The sequence below is a fragment of the Mustela erminea genome, chromosome 5 (genome assembly GCF_009829155.1).
Source record: "Mustela erminea isolate mMusErm1 chromosome 5, mMusErm1.Pri, whole genome shotgun sequence".
In the NCBI taxonomy this organism is placed as follows: domain Eukaryota; kingdom Metazoa; phylum Chordata; class Mammalia; order Carnivora; family Mustelidae; genus Mustela; species Mustela erminea.
In genome coordinates this window covers 101,874,365-101,891,878 of record NC_045618.1, presented here as the reverse complement: position 1 = coordinate 101,891,878, position 17,514 = coordinate 101,874,365, and the positions used below count along the sequence as shown (strand labels likewise).

The 17,514-nt window shown below is 37.9% G+C and overlaps 1 long non-coding RNA gene and 1 pseudogene across 3 annotated transcripts in view; both read left to right on the top strand.

The window, feature by feature from the left end:
• Nucleotides 1-17,514, top strand: part of LOC116591399 — a 54,727-nt gene that overhangs the window by 21,067 nt on the left and 16,146 nt on the right. For 2 of the 3 annotated variants that reach the window (XR_004285995.1, XR_004285997.1), the window contains exons 2-3: nt 6,722-6,836; nt 10,727-10,852. This is a non-coding gene — a long non-coding RNA (uncharacterized LOC116591399). Of the gene's footprint in view, nt 1-6,721; nt 6,837-10,726; nt 10,853-11,343; nt 11,454-17,514 lie in introns of those variants that run through there. The other variant, XR_004285996.1, reaches the window with a different exon arrangement.
• Nucleotides 15,106-15,224, top strand: LOC116592045 (annotated as a pseudogene).

Below are 17,514 nucleotides of genomic sequence, written 5' to 3'. Positions count from 1 at the left end.
TTCAGCCCCAGCTGATGGAGGCTGTTCCAGCCCATAGTAAAATGCTGGCCTTATCAGCAACAAGGACAGGTAGCAGGAACTTGGACATGGCTGAAATGAGAGAAGTGTTTACATGGAAACAATCTAGCCAGACCAAAGGACCACAGTCAACCACCACAATAACCGAAAGTCATAGTCAAGGAAATGTGGTGAAGCACCAATTTTCAGTGAAGAGGCAAGAAACAGCCAATCGGTTCAGCTGCTTGCTGTGTTGAGATATTCATCAGTGTCTCTTCTAAACCTTATTATTGTCTTGTGACCATGGCAGAAGGGTCACAAGCCATGAGACCTTCATGGACTCAATGGAAAGTGAAACTAGAGAGTAATGGTATCACTCCTGGTTTTTCAGAACAAAAGGCAGAGCAAGTAGCCAGTGGGGAAGGTAAGGGAAGGTGATCTGCACTGGAGCAGCTGTGAATAACAATTGAAGCCACGCCCACCAGTGAAAAAAATGAGGGCGGCCTTGAGGCAAACTATAGGCCACATGTGACATTTACCTTCATATGGTATAAAATAAGGGAATAACTAAACACCCACGTTCAAGAAATCTTGAATTTGGAGTTCCAAATTCCAAGCCTTTAAGTCACCGATTAATATCTTAAGTTTAATATCTCCAACTATAAATATGTAATGGGATATTGGCTTCAGTCCCCGCCAAGAGCTTAGTGACATATGCTTTTCCTAACACGCCAGGGGTTACCTATCAAGGTTCTGGGGCTAGGGCATAAGTGATGAGAAATGGGATGGTCAGCATAGGCCATGATCACAGCATAGAGAGGGCAGCTCATTTTGGGGTCCTGAATCTGGCTAAGCTGAAGAAGGGCAGCAACAAAAATAACAAAGATAGGTATGACCTTCCAATTAGATCCAGAGGTTTGGATAACTTGGAACACACTTTTATAGCTAATGTCATTGGAGATTATCCAAACTGTCCTGGAATTCAATTTAGTAAATCATGAATACCTCCCCTAGTGTTCAGCAGTACAGCCCTCATGGGTTAGTGCAATGGTCAGTAGCGCAGTAGGGTGGGGACAATGAGACAGAGATCACAGCGGGGCATTCTACTTCCTTTTGTCCACACCACCATGTTCTATTTTTCTGTCATGTAATCCAATTTTGCTCTCCCAGGTTTTTGAATCCTAACAAAATGATTGTTTTCTAGAAGAATAAACAAACCTATGGCCATTTCAATGGTTAAAAGGCACACTGAAGGTGTGCCTGGGTAGCTCAGTGGGTTAAGCCTCTACCTTCAGCTCAGGTCATGATCTCAGGGTCCTGGGATCCAGCCCCGCGTCCAGCTCTCTGCTCAGCAGGGAGCCTGCTTCCCTTCCTCTCTCTCTGCCTGCCTCTCTGCCTACTTGTGATCTCTGTCAAATAAATAAATAAAATCTTAAAAGAATAAAAAAAAAGGCACACTGAACCTTATAGCAACTCCAGGAACATAAATCTCAGAGGGATATGGGGTCATGAACCAGACCTAACCACAATGACCATAGAGAATGCCAATCAGTTAAGACATTAGGCAAATAAACCTCTAATTAACATCAATTGTAAGCAATAAAGTGGTATGTCAGGAAGATATCTCCATAGAGATCATGGCGTGATGACCTCATGTGGTTCAGATTTAGTTAGCATTCTCATTTCTAAGCATGCATCTGATGTTAAAGAGTATCAGATATCGTAGCAATGATCAGCCCATTGGCCTAGTAATTTTCCCCCAAGGAATTCATCTTGAGAAAATGACCCACATGGAAGAAAAAATAACATGCAGGAAAATGTTCTTTGAAAACAATTGAATGGATAAATAAATTCTAACACATCCATTCAAATGATTATTAGAATTTATAGTATGGAAAATGCTTGTGATATAATGCCAATCTTAAAAAAGAAAGATTGGGGCACCTGGGTGGCTCAGTGGGTTAAAGCCTCTGCCTTTGGCTCAGGTCATGATCCCAGGATCCTGGGATCAAGCCCCACATCATCAGGCTCTCTGCTCGGCAGGGAGCCTGCTTCCTCCTCTCTCTCTCTGCCTATCTCTCTGCCTACTTGTGATCTCTGTCTGTCAAATAAATAAATAAAATCTTTTTTTAAATATTAAATAAATAAATATTAAAAAGAAAGATTAGGAGTGCGTGGGTGGCTCAGTTGGTCAAGTGTCTGACTCTGAATTTTGGCTCAGGTCATGATCTCAAGTTCATGAGTTCGAGCCCCTTAATCGCTCCAAATCAGGCTCCAAGTCAGGCTCTGAGCTCAGCAGAGAGTCTGCTTCTCCCCCACCCCCTGCTCTCTCTCTCTCTAAAACAAATAAGTTAAAAAAGAAGATTAACTACATGTACACTAAAACTGCAACATGTAAAAGACATCCAGGAGAATGAAGATGGGAATATGCAAAAATAATAATGAGGAATATTTCCACCTTTTTAAGAATGTTTCTACATTAATAACATTGTAAAAAATAGGAGGAAAAATAACAAATGAGTGAACACACTGTCCTGAACCTAAGTCAGTGATTAAGGATTTCAAATCACAATGTAGTGATCTATTTTTTAAACTTTTCTGATTTTTCTATGATACTGCATAAATATTTGACACTAGACCTCTCTTTCTTTTGCCAATCAGAAAAGAAAGTAATGATTTTGTGCTTTCGATCATGAATTAATAGAGAAAGCACAACTTCACACAGTGGTTAAGAGCTCAGGAACTGGGTTGTAACAGCCTGAATCCTGGCTAGTCACTCTGAACAAGGGCTCAATTTATCTTAGGCTTTGGGTTCGTTACATGTGAGGTGGAAATAATTTATAACACCTACCATGTGAGATTGTTATGAGGAATAAGTCAAACGGTGCATATGAAGTATTCTACACAGTGCCTGAAAAATAACGAGTTAATAAAATTAAAGAGTTAATAAAATTAATAAATAAAATTAAATTAATAAAATAACTGCTATGATGTTGATTGATAATGATGAAGAGATCGAAATGCATATAAGGAGGACCAAAGAGGGAGAAGTCATTCCTTTAAGATGCAATTGCCCAGGGCACATGGGTGGCTCAGTTGGTTAGGCAATTGCCTTCGGCTCAGGTCATGATCCTGGAGTCCTGGGATGGAGTGCCCCAGTGGGCTCCCTGCTCAGTGGGGAGTCTGCTTTTCCCTCTGACCTCTTCCCTTTCAGGCTCTCTTAACTCTCATTCTCTCTCTCCCTCAAATAAATAAAATCTTGAAAAAAAAAAAATGCAGTTGCCCAAAGAATGAAAACGAAGAAGCATGTTTTCAAGTCTATAAATGAGTGTCTTATCCCAGATGATATTTAAATCTTACAGCATTAGAGCAGGCCATGGTCATCATGTCTCAGTGGGTGTCCCACCACCTCAGAGCCTCTTGCAGATTTTGATGATGTGTTTCAAATTAAATATATGCCTAATCTTTTTTTATATGCCTACTCTTTGACATAGCAGCTTCCCTCCTAGTTATACACCTTAGCGAGAAACTGTCCTCCATTATATCAGAAAGACATGAACCAGAGTGTTCATAGAAGCATTGTTTGATAACCAAAAATTAAAAACAACCTACATGTCACAAAAGGAGACTTCACGGTGTGCTTAAACCACTACACTGCAGTGAAAACTAATGAATTAGAGCTACTTTTGTCAAGATGAATAACTATCACATATAAAAATTTGAAGGGGAAAGCAGATAGATATATATATTATAATACCATTTATATTAAGTTAATGTACAAAAATAATACTGTTTTGATTATGGATATGGACATGCCATATTGCTTATGGTATACACATTATGGAGTAAATTATAAAAATATGCTTAGGAATGGAGAAATCTAAATGTTACATGGTGACCCCCACTGGAGTAAGAACAGAAGAAAGAGGAGCACACAAGGGCTTCAGTCGTATCTGTGATGTGGTAGCTCATCATAAGAAAAGAAATCTGAAGTATCATAAAATATTAAGATTGACAAAGCTGGTTGGTAGATAGATAGTCATTCTATTATCCTCTCTACTATTCTGTATCCCGTTGTGTGCCAAGCATAAGGCAGAGGAAGTGGTCTGTTATGGGTACAGTCAACATGGGGATGTATTTTCTGCCAAAAAATTTAAGACAGGGGCACCTAGGTGGCTCAGTGGGTTAAACCTCTGCCTCAGGTCATGATCTTAGGGTACTGGGATTGAGCCCTGTATCAGGCTCTCTGCTCAGCAGGGAGACTGCTCCCCCCCCACACCCCCGCCTGCCTCTCTGCCCACTTGTGATGTCTCTCTCTGTCAAAAAAAGAAGAAAAAATTAAGACAATACTCAAACATATTAGAAGTTCTGGTTTTTAGTATCTCCTTGCGCTGGCAATTCCCACATAAGCAGTGATAAAAGACTCCTCCTTGGTAAGCAAACAGCTCCCACCACCCCTGCTTGGTAAGCAAAGACTCCTCCTTGGTAAGCAAACAGCTCCCACCACCCCTGCTTGGAGAGCTGCTTGCTATAACCTTGAAATATTTCCAAATCTGTACATATTCACCCATTAACATAAGTATTCTTTATCAATGGTAGTGTACAATGATATCCATAATGATCATCTTGAAGTGTTTTAAGATCTCAAATGATCAAAGAGAGCAAGTCTACTGAATAAGTCAGAGAAAAGTGTATTTGGAAAATTTTCCCAGCAATTATGGTTAACATTAAAAGCATCTTCAGTTCACTCAGTCTAACCAGAAATATTTCAGTGTACCAGAAAGCTTTAATCATTCTAGTAAATCATGCATTGGCTATAATAATGTTATAGAGTAAGATCATATATTACATTAGCATTAGACTGCAGAGACAACATGAATGGCAAAATTAATGAACCTTTGGAGAAAAACACTTCAATTGCCCTTATATACAGTAAGCATGGCTTCATGAATATAAACCTGTATTCGTGTTTATTCTTACACTCACTCAAGTTTAAGACTCTGGAACAATGGCAATGTCTGGATATCTGGACATGCAAACCAATTTGCCAGAAAGGTAACCATCAAATCCAATCGAGGAGAAAAGGTGTGAGTGGACAATGGTGCAGAGCTTTAAATTTTAGCATCCATCTCAACTGCTAGAGAGCTTGTTAAGGCCAGATTACTACACTCCCCCACCACCAGTTCTAATTCAGTGTGTCTGAGAATTTACATTTCAAATAAGCTCTCAGGGGATGCTCATGTGCCTGTCTGCAGATGACATTTTGAGAAGAGTTTTAAAGGATTTTGTCAATCCCTTTGACTCTTGCCCTACAAGTTGCCTTTAAAACTTAATCCTGGTATAATATTAAGTTCTAAAGATGAACTATAAAGTAAGTGCCCAGAAAATGCCAAGTCACAGCAGGACCACTATCATAGAGGGGGCAATAAAATTCAATCATGTAATATGCAATAACATATAAAACATTTATTATACTACTCCAAAGAGTTATATAGAAGTCCTTGTCTTTCAGCGAGCTCAGGAATGCTTCTTGTGTCTTCTTTATATCGGATATATGAGAACTATAAAAATGTATTTGATTAAGAAGGAATTTACAAAAATGAATGATTTCTATTTCATTGACTTGTGACTGCTTATACCATGAAGCTAACTGTTGTGCTTTTTCTTAGCTCGTGCAATTGAGTGGTTTACGGGAAAAATTTAATGATGTCATTACATTTGATAAGAAGCAAACAGTTAAGGTTTGCATTTGATAGGATAGATGCAAAAAGGCACTTTATTATGAATATATCAAAATAATTGTCATTAAATTGGAAGAGAAACTTACTTCAGGAAAGCAGGAACCTTTTGATCTTAAAACACCAAGATAGTGTTTGTCCATTGTCTAGTAAAAGATACTAGAATTCCATTGCCAAATCAGTGGCTTTTCTCTAAAAACCAGTGCTATAATTACAACCTTAAAAATATACATTGTATATTCCATTAATTACGACACTCAAGCTTGTGTGTGGGTAAGAAAATGTTATTTGGCAGCAAGAGGCCACTTTCTGAAATGTTAATTTAAAATATAAAAGCTCAAGAAACTAATTTAGATGAAATATACTGAGAGCCTCTGAAGGAAACAATAAATTGTCTTAAAGGGAAGTGTCTGTTACTGTGGTATTTAACTTTTGACCCGTTCTGAATGTAGGGTACCTTCCTGAAGTCCAAAGAGAGCTTTCCTCAAAATGTTTTCTGGAAATTTCATTTAAAGGTCTTGAATCTTTTTAACTTCAAGATTGTTAAAAAAAAAAAAAAAAAAAGGACTAGAGGCTCAGAATGGCACCACTTAGGCCAAGTCACCAAGTAGCCGCTTAATACCTAATTGCAGTTTCGACCTCCCCCATATATGTCGTCTCAACCTTTCCATCAGGAATTTTCTGAACAACGCCAATGAGGTAATCTGTCACATGGTCCTTCCATCCCCCCAAAAAGATGAGGAAATGCACCAGTAAGGCCCCCTGCCCTTCTACGTAAGGCAAGGGGATCTTGCCTGGAACAATTCTTTCCTTTCTTTTGCTAAAAACGTTCTTGCTCCACACTCCTTTGTAAAAAAAATCTTCCATTTGGTACAACTTCTCAGAGGTCCCCTCAGTTTGCTCAATGGGAATGCGAAGTCATGAATCATTTATTAAAGCCAAATTAGATCTTTAAATGTATTCAGTTGAATTTTGTTTTTTAACAGATCAGGCAGCAGTGGTGGGACCCAAAGCATACAGAGACCATGAGAAACGCAATGATGGCACCCTGGAAACCCTTTTTGAGTTCACTGCCTTTCTCACTATCTCCAAAGGCTGCTGGTAAGTGCCTCTAGGTTTGAGTTTTGCTCTTTTTGCATACAAACTACAGACCTAATTTGTTTTCCAGTCCAAGGGAAAACAAATTATGGGTCAACCTGAGTGGTCAGGGGGCTCTAACAGAATACCAGTTCTTGGCCCTGGGTTCAGCCCCCAATCCACACTGGAATCCCTTCCCCAGTTTCAGTCTGCAGTCCCCATTTACTAGGGTATGCTGGCTTAGTCCTTTCCCCATTTCCAGAATGTACTCTCTATTCATGGAGTCTGCCAATTTAGTCAACACTGGGAATTACTAGTGGCCTTTTCTTGGCCAGTCCACAGTGACATGTGTTGGTTACTGCTTGTGTGTCAAGGTGCATATGTTTGTCTTTTGTGTAAAAGACTTAGCTAGTGGGATTCTTAAATTCTAAAGATTAAGCACTCTACCTTTCAGTAGACTTGCTTATTTTATTTCTAAGAACTATGGTCCTGGAAACAATAAAAATCTACACACCTTTTTCATGGCCTAAAGAATTTGGCTCGGTAACCATCGGATTGCTGAAGACGGTAAGACCAATGTAACTTCTGTTACTCTCCTCTGTCGACCTTTGAGTCACTCCATTCATCCTCTGTCTAAATTGTTTTTCTGCTCTGAAAAGATGACCCAAACATAAATAGAAGTCCTCTGAGTTCATGCTCTTACAGACACCTCCATATCTACCTTCAAAGGAGGGACCCCCATCTGGGCCCCTTACAGAGCTGACGACACTCAGGGATTTTCTGGTAAACTGCTTCATTATTCCTTTAAACTTCTATTATTCTACCATAAGGGAACTCTGATAGATACCAGAGCCACCAGTGGAAATCCTGGTAAAACTGACAGAAGCCAGAGAAGGGTAATTCTTACCAACATCAGTTTTTCTGAATCTCTGTCTGCAGTGCCCAGTCAAGAGAGGAAAATAAAATTTCACATTGTCCTTTGTTTTCCAAATCCAAATCCATCATTCACGGATCCTTTTCCGTGGGATAGCTATTGCCTTCCTGTTTGTCTCATTTTGTATTAACAGGGTTTGATTTCCACCTACCCAAGAGCCTACCAAGGATGTGCAGGTTGTTGGTTCCTTGTTTTAATATCTTTGGGAGTGACTGGATCTTGGAAAGAGTGTGTCTTGTTCACCTAACACCCAAGGGTAGTTATTTAATACTGTCAGAAAAATTTGCTGTTTGTCCTGGGAGGACATGGACAAGATTTTTTTTTAATCTCTGTAGTCAAAGTTGGCCAGATTATAAACTGATATTCAAAAACTGATATTCATTGTTTTTAAGGCTTTCACCTCTAAATTAAAATTAGAGCTAGATACCAGAGGGAAAAAAGCAGGTCGAGGATGGCGTGGTTGGATGGGTAAATCAACCAATGACGTCATCGAAGTTGCAGCCGTTCCTCAAGAGACTACAGGCAACTTATCTTACAAATCTTTTCAAAACTAGAAATACAGCCAGCCTCTGAAAGGATTCAACATCTTCCAACCTATCCTTTCCATCGGTCCCCAAACCTCCTCCATTTATCTCAAAGTTCTTATAAATACTCTCTGGGAACTTTTGCCTAGATCATCCTCTATTCCTAAGACTGAAGAAAAACAAAAGTAAAAAAAGAAGCTTTTTTAAAAATGCAAATAGCTATAGAGGCACTCTGGCTCAAAATCTAGCCAACAATTTCCATCACATTACTTGTCCAGGATAAATACAAATCTCAAATGTCTTCTCCCCAATATTAGTTTAAAAAAAAAAATAAAAAACTTTAACAATCTGAGCAGGTAACCTTAACTTACCCCATCTGCCAGAAAAAGCTTGTGTCCAGCCATTCTTTTATAAACGAATGAGTTCTGCTTTATCATACCCAATCTCATGGACAAAAATTTTGGAACAATAACTAGAAGATTTCTCTATCTCTTTGTTCATATGTGTCATAGATGTGTGGTGTTTTCTACCTCAGAGTGGTATTATTGCCAAAATTAAAAGCTTATTTATTTATTTATTTTTAAAGATTTTATTATTTATTTGACTGTGAGAGGGAGAGAGAGCACAAGCAGAAGGAGTGGGAGGCAGAAGGAGAGGGAGAAGCAGGCTCTTGGCAGAGCAAGGAGCCTGATGCCAGGCTCGATCCCAGAACCCTGGGATCATCACCTGAACCGAAGGCAGATGCTTAACTGACTAAGCCACCCAAGTACCCCAAGAGAGCTCATTTAATTGGCTTAAAGAAAATTTAGTACTTATATAAATTAAATTCTCAGAAACATAATAGAAACAAACCCAAATAAGTTTCAAATTCATGGGCTCTAGGATTAATCTTTAATAAATCAAAGCCAATTGAAATTTGTTGGTTTAAGTAAAACAGGCATGTTTTTAGAGTTGTCAGCATCAATTATAATACTTTTATGCTACCTTGGCTTTTTGAAAGTCAAATAAGCTCATATTATCTCTGTTACAGAATTTGCCAGAAAGAAAGATAAAGATGATGGTTAGTTGTTTGATGTCTTGTGAGATTTTCATAACTAATCAAAACATAGTTATCAAGAACAAGAGAATGAAATAGATGCAAATAAGATAAAATTTTACAAATAAACTTTTCAGCAATATTCATGTCTACATATATAGTTTCCCCAAATCTTTTTTGGTAACTAAAAACCTTAGAGTTTTGCTAAATTAAATTACATAATGGCTAGTCATTGAATATCTAGATCCTTCCCAAAAAAGATAAAATACTGAAACATAAATTACTGAACAGAAGTTTTCTACTTTTGGCTTCTTATTACAGAGAAGTAAAAAAATGCTTGGATGTGTTAGTTCTCTACTGGAAAATTTTAAAAGGCATATGCTTCTAGAAATCATGAAATACACTCATAAATGGGCAAATTTAAAGTATACAGGTGTATCCGACAGTTCATAATTATTTACTTCTTAGTTTTCACTAGAAAGTAAAGTTCCTAAGGGTAAGAAGACTAATTAATATACATAATTAAAACCCTAGAAATAATAAGAGAAACATCTCTGTATGCCAGGAAAGCAGGATGTGTTTTCAGTAAGAGAAGGTATGAGAAAAGCAGATGTATTTTTTTGTTGAGAGAAAGAAAAATTTGATCCTAAAGTGAGGCTGGTTGTTTAAAGGGGTAAAACGTAGGGGGTTCCTGAGTAGGTTGAGCAGCTGACTCTTGATTTCCACTCAGGTCATGATCTCGGGACGTGGTATCATATGGAGCCCACTTATGCTCCCCACACAGTGGGGTCTGCTTGTCTCCCTCTGCCCCTCCCCCTGCTCATGTGTGTGAGCACTCTCTCTTTCCAAAATAAATAAATAAATCTTAAAAAAAAAAAGAGAGAGAGAGAGAGGAAAAACATAGGACAAAATCAGAATGTGGGAAAGAAAGTTGTAAAAGGTTTGTGGCAAGGAATCTTTGAAAAGGAATTTTGATGTGTGGTCAAGCTGGCTAAGATTAAAATGAATCCATTTAAGAATGAGTTGTAATATAAAAAGTAAGCTGGTACAAAATTAGAATTTGGTTTTCTCTCTGTTAAAAGGACAAAGTTTCACAAACTTTTGATTTGCTTTTGATAAGATTGTGAAAATTTTTTTACCTTTTAAGTATTAAATTTCATAATGATCTGTGATAATATTTAGGCAAGTGCTTTAAAACCTTTTTTTGTATTTTTGACAAACTTCCCAAAATCAAATTGTAAATGAGACCTTTTTGATCTGGAATATTTCATGGGATTTGTTAACTAATGAGGCTTATTTGATATGGAAATTATGTGGGAAATATTGTCAAATAAGTAATAACTCAGTTTTCTTTATACTTGATATATAAATTACATGGGAAGTCAAATAAGTAATAACTAAGCTTTCTTTATACTGTAAGATTGTGGCACTTGTAGATGAAGTTCACTCTGCTTCTGCAATAAAAAAAGGCCTTTCACTGTCGGACTTTCACCATCCTGATTTCCTCCCAACATGACAACCATCTACTCCTGCATTGTAAATTAAGGTAGGTAAACAAAAGGACTGTCATATGGGACTTCTTATATCAAAATCCTAGTCAATGTTATTTCACTATCCTGAAATAACCCTTCTTTTCTCTGTCAAAAAAGTCATGTTATTTTGATCTTATATATCCTTCAAGTTTCATTTATATACCAATATATGCTTTTTAAAAAATACATTCACTTGGGCATCTGGCTGGCTCATTCAGTAGAGCATATAACTCTTGATCTCAGGGTCTTGAGTTTGAACCCCATGTTGGGCATGAAGCCTACTTAAAAGGAATAAATTTTTTTTTAAATACAACAAAAAACAGTATATTCACTTATTAACCTAGGAACTCTTTTGTATTAGCCCAAGCAATGTTTGTCTATATATGCTACTTCTACATTAGTAGTTTTGTGGTCTTAAGAGTATGCAAAGCCCTTTCTTTATGTATTCTTGACTTTGCTAAAAACGAAAACGTACCTCTCTTTCCTTTCTTTCTTTCTTTCACAGAGAGGGAAGACAAAGTTTAACCAGTACGTCTAAGTGATAATTAATTTCAAATTACCATGTGACTTCATTATGCCAATTTACTATGCATAATTTAGTCTTCCATAAACAAATGTGTGAATAAAGTCAAGTCTTTGGTCTTCCATTTTGTATCAAATATATTCTCTCTCAAATGTGCTTTCAGGATAAAAATATTTAATGCTAATTTCCTTAAAAAATACTAAATGTACTTTCATATGTGGCTACTTTGAAAAGCATATTCTTAATGAAAACCCTTAAAACACCTGGGGGAAATAAAAGAGTAGTCAGGGCTATGGGAAACCCAAGATGGCTGCTTGGTTCTACTCCCTCAGGAACTCCATATGTCTGGTTTTGCATTCCTTCACCCACCACAGGGCATTTAAAGTGACTCAAATTATGAATAGACATTGGTGGAGAGATTTCTATAAAATTATAAAAACAGTCTACAGGCACTTTTGACCTGTCAGGTCCATAATCCTAGAAAAATTATTTTTGTCCCTAGAGGCCTCACATGTCCTCCCTCTGGACCCTTTGAACACCTGCAGCTGGACTTTATTCAATTGCCACTTAGTAGGGGTTACCAATATGTTCCTGTTTTTGTATGCATGTTTTCCAGATAGGTTGAAACCTTCCCCTGCCACAAGGCTGATGATGACCTTATGTGGCTAGATGGGAATGCTGAATCCATGAATCATTTAATAAAGTCAGTTAGATTTTCAAATTTACTTGGTTGAATTTTTTTCCAATAGGGTTTTCTATATTTATTCCACTTCATGTTTGGCCTTTTGTTCTATCTCAGCAACTTTATAAGGTAAACCAAAATTCTAAATATTAAATTCTACTTACTGGCTGCTCCAATATCTTCCTGACCTTATGTTAGCAAACACATTCATTCAATAAATATCTACTATATGTGTAGTATATGAAGTGAAGGGCCACAAAGAAAAAAAAAAGCAGATATAAACTCTAACCTATAGGAAAAAGCAAATTGCCTTAAAGGAAGGTTTCCATAACTATGGAATTTAACATATGAACTATTAATGTAGGATGTCCTCCCTATAGTAAAAGAGAAGGTCTAGTTTAGATTTTTCTGAAGTATTCTGAAAATGTCATGGCCAAATGAGTTTTGGAAACACTAACTCTCACTCATAGAGTCCTAAATAATTCTGACATAAGATAGAAAGTGCCAAGAACCATATAAACCAAAAAACATCACTTTTATAGAGTTGACTCCTTTGTCTCACCATCCACCAACCAAACCATTCCTAAACTGTGTGGCTTCTACTTGTAAGATGTGTCTCAAATCAGCTCATGAAAAGACACCATGCAAAAATAACAAGAGGATTCACAACATATAGTATATGTTCTCTGACCTTAGGAAATTAAGTTACAACTCAGTAACAGAAAGACAACTATAAAAGCTCCAAATGTTCAGAAATAAAGTAACATACTTCTAAATCACCACTGAGTTAAACAAAAAGTTATGAGTGAAATTAGATAATATTTTGATCAGAAGAACAATGAAAGCATGATATATCAAAACATATAGAATGCAACTAAACACATGCTAAGCAGAAAATTTATAGCTCTAAACACATTTATGAGAAAAGAAAGAAGGTTGAAAATCTGTGCTATAACTTCTAAATCAAGAAAAAGAATAGCAAAGTAAACCCAAACAAAGTAGAAAAAAGAAAATTGGAGCAAAACAGTGAAGGAAAAAACAACTATGTAATGAGACAATTAACAAAGACAAAAGTTAGGTCTTTGAGAAGATTAATCAAATTGATAAACTGTTAGCAAGACTGATCAAGTAAAGAAAAAACACAAATTACCAATAAAACGAATGAAAAGGGAAATATCACTATTAAATCTACAAACACTAGGGTGCCTGGCTTACTCAGTTAGAGGTGCATGTGACTCTCAGTCTTGGGGTCATGAGTGCAAGCTCCACACTGGGTGTAGAGATTACGTAAATAAATAAATATTTTTTTAAAATGTATAAACACTATAAAGATAGTAAGAAGCTATAGTAAACAATTGATGTCAATAATCAAATAATAATTTTATCTGAAAAAATCTGGTAAAATGGACAAATTTCCTGAAAAATACAAGTTACAAGTCAACACAAAAAGAAATTAAAAATCTGAATAGCCCTGTATCTACTAAAGAAATTGAACCCATAATTAAAACTCTTCCAACAAAGAAACTGTAAGATTCAAGAGCCCTGCTAGTGAATTGTCCAAATATGGCCAGAGCTCTCTTCACCTGTTGTTCTAATTGAAACTGGCTCTTTCCTGAGAATACCTTGTTCCTTTTAGCATCGCCCCACCTCCCCCAGTGGTGGCTGTTTTCATTTCCCACAGCCCTTGTACCTGAGTCTGGAGTAAGATGGAACACTGACTACAATGGAGCTTAGATCGTTTCAGTCTATACTGGAGTGTAGACAGTGGAGTGCTGCCTGCTCCTGAGAGCCACTTCTAAAATATTATCCTTTCCTTCTTCCTAAACAAACAAACAAACAAACAAACAAAACTTGTCTTGGATGCCTGGGTGGCTCATTCATTAAGCAACTGCCTTCAGCTCAGGACCTGATCCTGGAGTCCTCGGATCAAGCCCCGAATCAGGCTCCCTGCTCAGCAGGAAGCCTGCTTCTCCCTCTCCCACTCCTCCTGCTTGTGTTCCCTCTCTCACTGTCTCTCTCTCTCTCTCTCTGTCAAATAAATAAACTAAATCTTTAAAAAAAAAATCTTGTCTTGAAAATTATGCCCTCAGATTTTACTACCCTCTATTCCTCTTTGTTTAGCCATCACAGACCCCTGGAACTTCCCTCGCATGCCTTGAAGAATATTATTACCTCGCCACTATCAATTTCTCCTATACTCTTCTTGACATATTTATTACTTAACAATTTCAGTATTTATGTTCTTCCAATCAGAGGCTTTTCGATTTCTTAGCTTATACTTCCCAATCTTGTTTTCTACTCTACCTCAGTCACACATGCTCAGGACATGCCCTAGACTATGTTTTTATCCATAACTACACTGTTTCACTACCCCCCCCCCTTAACTAGCTTAGTGCCATGGACCATTATATTAATCACCCCTAATCATACACCCTCAACCAGCTTGTCCCTCTTTCCCTCATAGTGTATTAGTCAAGGTTCTCCAGAGAAAAAGAACCAATAGGATATGTATAGAGGGATATGTAAAAAGAGATTTAGTATAGGAATTGGCTCATGCAGTTATAGAGGCCAGTGAGTCCCACAATCTACCATCTGCAAGTTGAAGAACTATGAAAACTGGTGGTGTAATTCAATTCAAATCCAAAGACCTAAGAATCAGGGTGCTATTGGATAAGTCCTCATCTGAGTCCAAAAGCCCAAGAACCAGGAGCATTGATGTCTGAGGGTAGGAAAAGATGGATCTCTCAGCTCAAGCAGAAAGAGAGTGAATTCAAGCTTTACCTGCCTTCTTGTTCCATTCAGACCTTCAGCACATTAGATGAAGCCATTTGCATTGGGATTCATCAATTCATGTGCTAGTCTGTTCTGGAAATACCCTCATAGGCACAACCAGAAGTATTTTACCAGCTATCTGTGTATCCTTAGACCAGCCAAGCTGACACATAAAATTAACCATCACATTTAGTAAAATCCAACCGTAAATATATCCAACTCACTGTACCTGTAGCTGAACGTAGGTGAAGAACACATAAATATGTTGACTAGTCTCAGTTTAAATTGTTGTCTACGGCCGTACCACCCTGAATACACCTGATCCCATCTGATCTCAGAAGGTAAGCAGGGTCAAGCCTGGTTTGTACTTGGATGGGAGACTGCTTGAGAATGCTAAGTGCTGTAGGCTGTTAAAAGAAAGAAGAAGAAATTCCTAATACCCAACCTCAAGTAGGCCGGTAGTGCTTCTGGAGAACCCTACTGCACTTCCTACTCAAGTGGTTACACCTTCTCCTCTTTAACTTCCTTCCCTCTCTATGTAATCAGTTCATGAACTTGCTACCCATTTCAGTGAGAAACTTTTTTTTAAGATTTTATTTATTTATTTGACAGATTGAGAGAGAGAGACAGAGTACAAGCATGGACAGTGGCAGGCAGAGGGAGATGGAGAAGCAGGCTCCCTGCTGAGTAAGGAACCTGATGTGAGGCTCCATCCCAGGACTCTGGAATCAGGACCTGACCTGAAGGGAGATGCTTAACCGGCTGAGCCACTTAGATGCCCCTCAGTGAGAAACTTTATTGTGAGAACTGCCATATGATTTCATCACCATATCTCTCCTGACTCTGACTTTCTTCCTATTTCTGCAGAGGGATTAGACATGGTCCTTGCTAGGCAACCCTTAGTTCACAGCTAAGGCTCACTTTTGCACCAGGTCAAATCTCCTTTCACCCACCTAAAGACATCAAATAAGGAAATGTTTCCTCTTGCTTTTACATCAGCAAATGTTTATTCATTACTAGATCACTCCCATAAATATGCTATAATATTTCCCATTATAAAAAGAAAAATGTGGCCTCACTTCCTCCTCTAGTTACATACTATGCTCTCTGTTTCATACTATGCTCTCTGTTTCATGAAAACTTCTTGAAGAAGTTACCTATACTCACTGTCTCCACCTCCTCTTCTATCATTCAGTCTTGAAACCACCCCAGCCAGGATCTTGTCAAGGTGAGCAATGATGATAAGTCTCAGACCACATTTTACTCAACCTCAACAGCATTCGGTCCGTTGATTTTTGTCTTTGTTCTATAGCTGTTTTCTCCTCTTGGCTTCTAAGACACCACTCTTTCTTGGTTCTCTTTCTACCTCATTGAGGACTGCATCAGTTTCCTTTGCTGGAAATTTCTTTTCTTTGACCTCCATATGTTAGAATTCCCCAGACGCAGCCTTGGACCTCTTTCCCTCTCGATTTATAATAACCCTTAATAACCTCATCCTTTAATAACCTCATAAAGTCCATATAATTCCCACATTTTTTTTCCTCAATCTCTGACTTAACCTTGAATTTCCATCTTGCAGAGGGGGATAGGTATCCAACTCCTAAACCTGTTCTTCCCATTGTCTCCTTCATCTCAGTAAATGGAAAATCTGTTCATTCATTTGAGCTAGTTAAAAAACTTGGAATAATTGAGGCACCTGGGTGACTCAGTTGGTTGAGCATCTGACTCTTGGTTTCAGCTCAGGTCATGATCTCATGGGTTGTGAGGTCAAGCCCCATGAAGAGCTCCCCACGCAGTGGGGAGTCTGCTTGAAGATTCTCTCCCTCTGCCCCTCCCCACATTTGTGCACATGTCCTCTCTCTCTTTTTCTCTTTCAAATAAATAAACATAAATCTAAAAAAAAAAAAAAAACCTTGGAATAATCTTTGATCTTCTCTTACTTTCATACTCCACATGCAATCTATTACCAAGCATTTCTGAAATTCCACCACTTATCACTGTTTCCACCTTTCCATCCCTCCCAAATAGCTGTCTTCTTGAAGTTTTAAATAGTCTCTTTAGATGACCTCCCTGCTTCCTCTTTTGCCCTCTACTATGGATCCTCATGGTAGCCGCTAAAAGGACCCTGTCAAAGCATAAATCAGATTCTGATATTCCTCTGCTCAAAACCCTCCAAAGGCATGCCATCATCATCATAGTAAAAGCCTTATAATGACCTCAAAACCCTACATGATATATCTCTAGAATCTCCCTCATCTTTCTTCCTGTAATTATCCCCACAACCTTCAGAACTAACTTCCCCTTCATGTTCAACATGCTCCAACCTCACAAGCTTTGTACTTCATAATCTCTTCAGCTAAAATGTTCTTCTCTCAATGTCCACATGGCTTGATCCCTCACTTCCTTCAGGTTTCTGTTCAAAGATCACATTATCAACAAAGGCTTTCCTGACCACCCTGTATAAAATATCAGCTTCACCCCTATCCCAAGGATAATCTATTTTCCTTATCATGACCCTTTTCCCCAGATCACTTATTATCACCTAATATTTAATATACATATTTTTAAATTGTTTATCAACTGTCTTCTCTCTGAAGAATGTAAGCTCCACAGGTAAACAGCCTTAGCTGTTTTGTTCACTGAGGTATCTCAAGTACCTAGTACTTAGTTGTAAGTACTCACTAAAGGGTTGTTATATG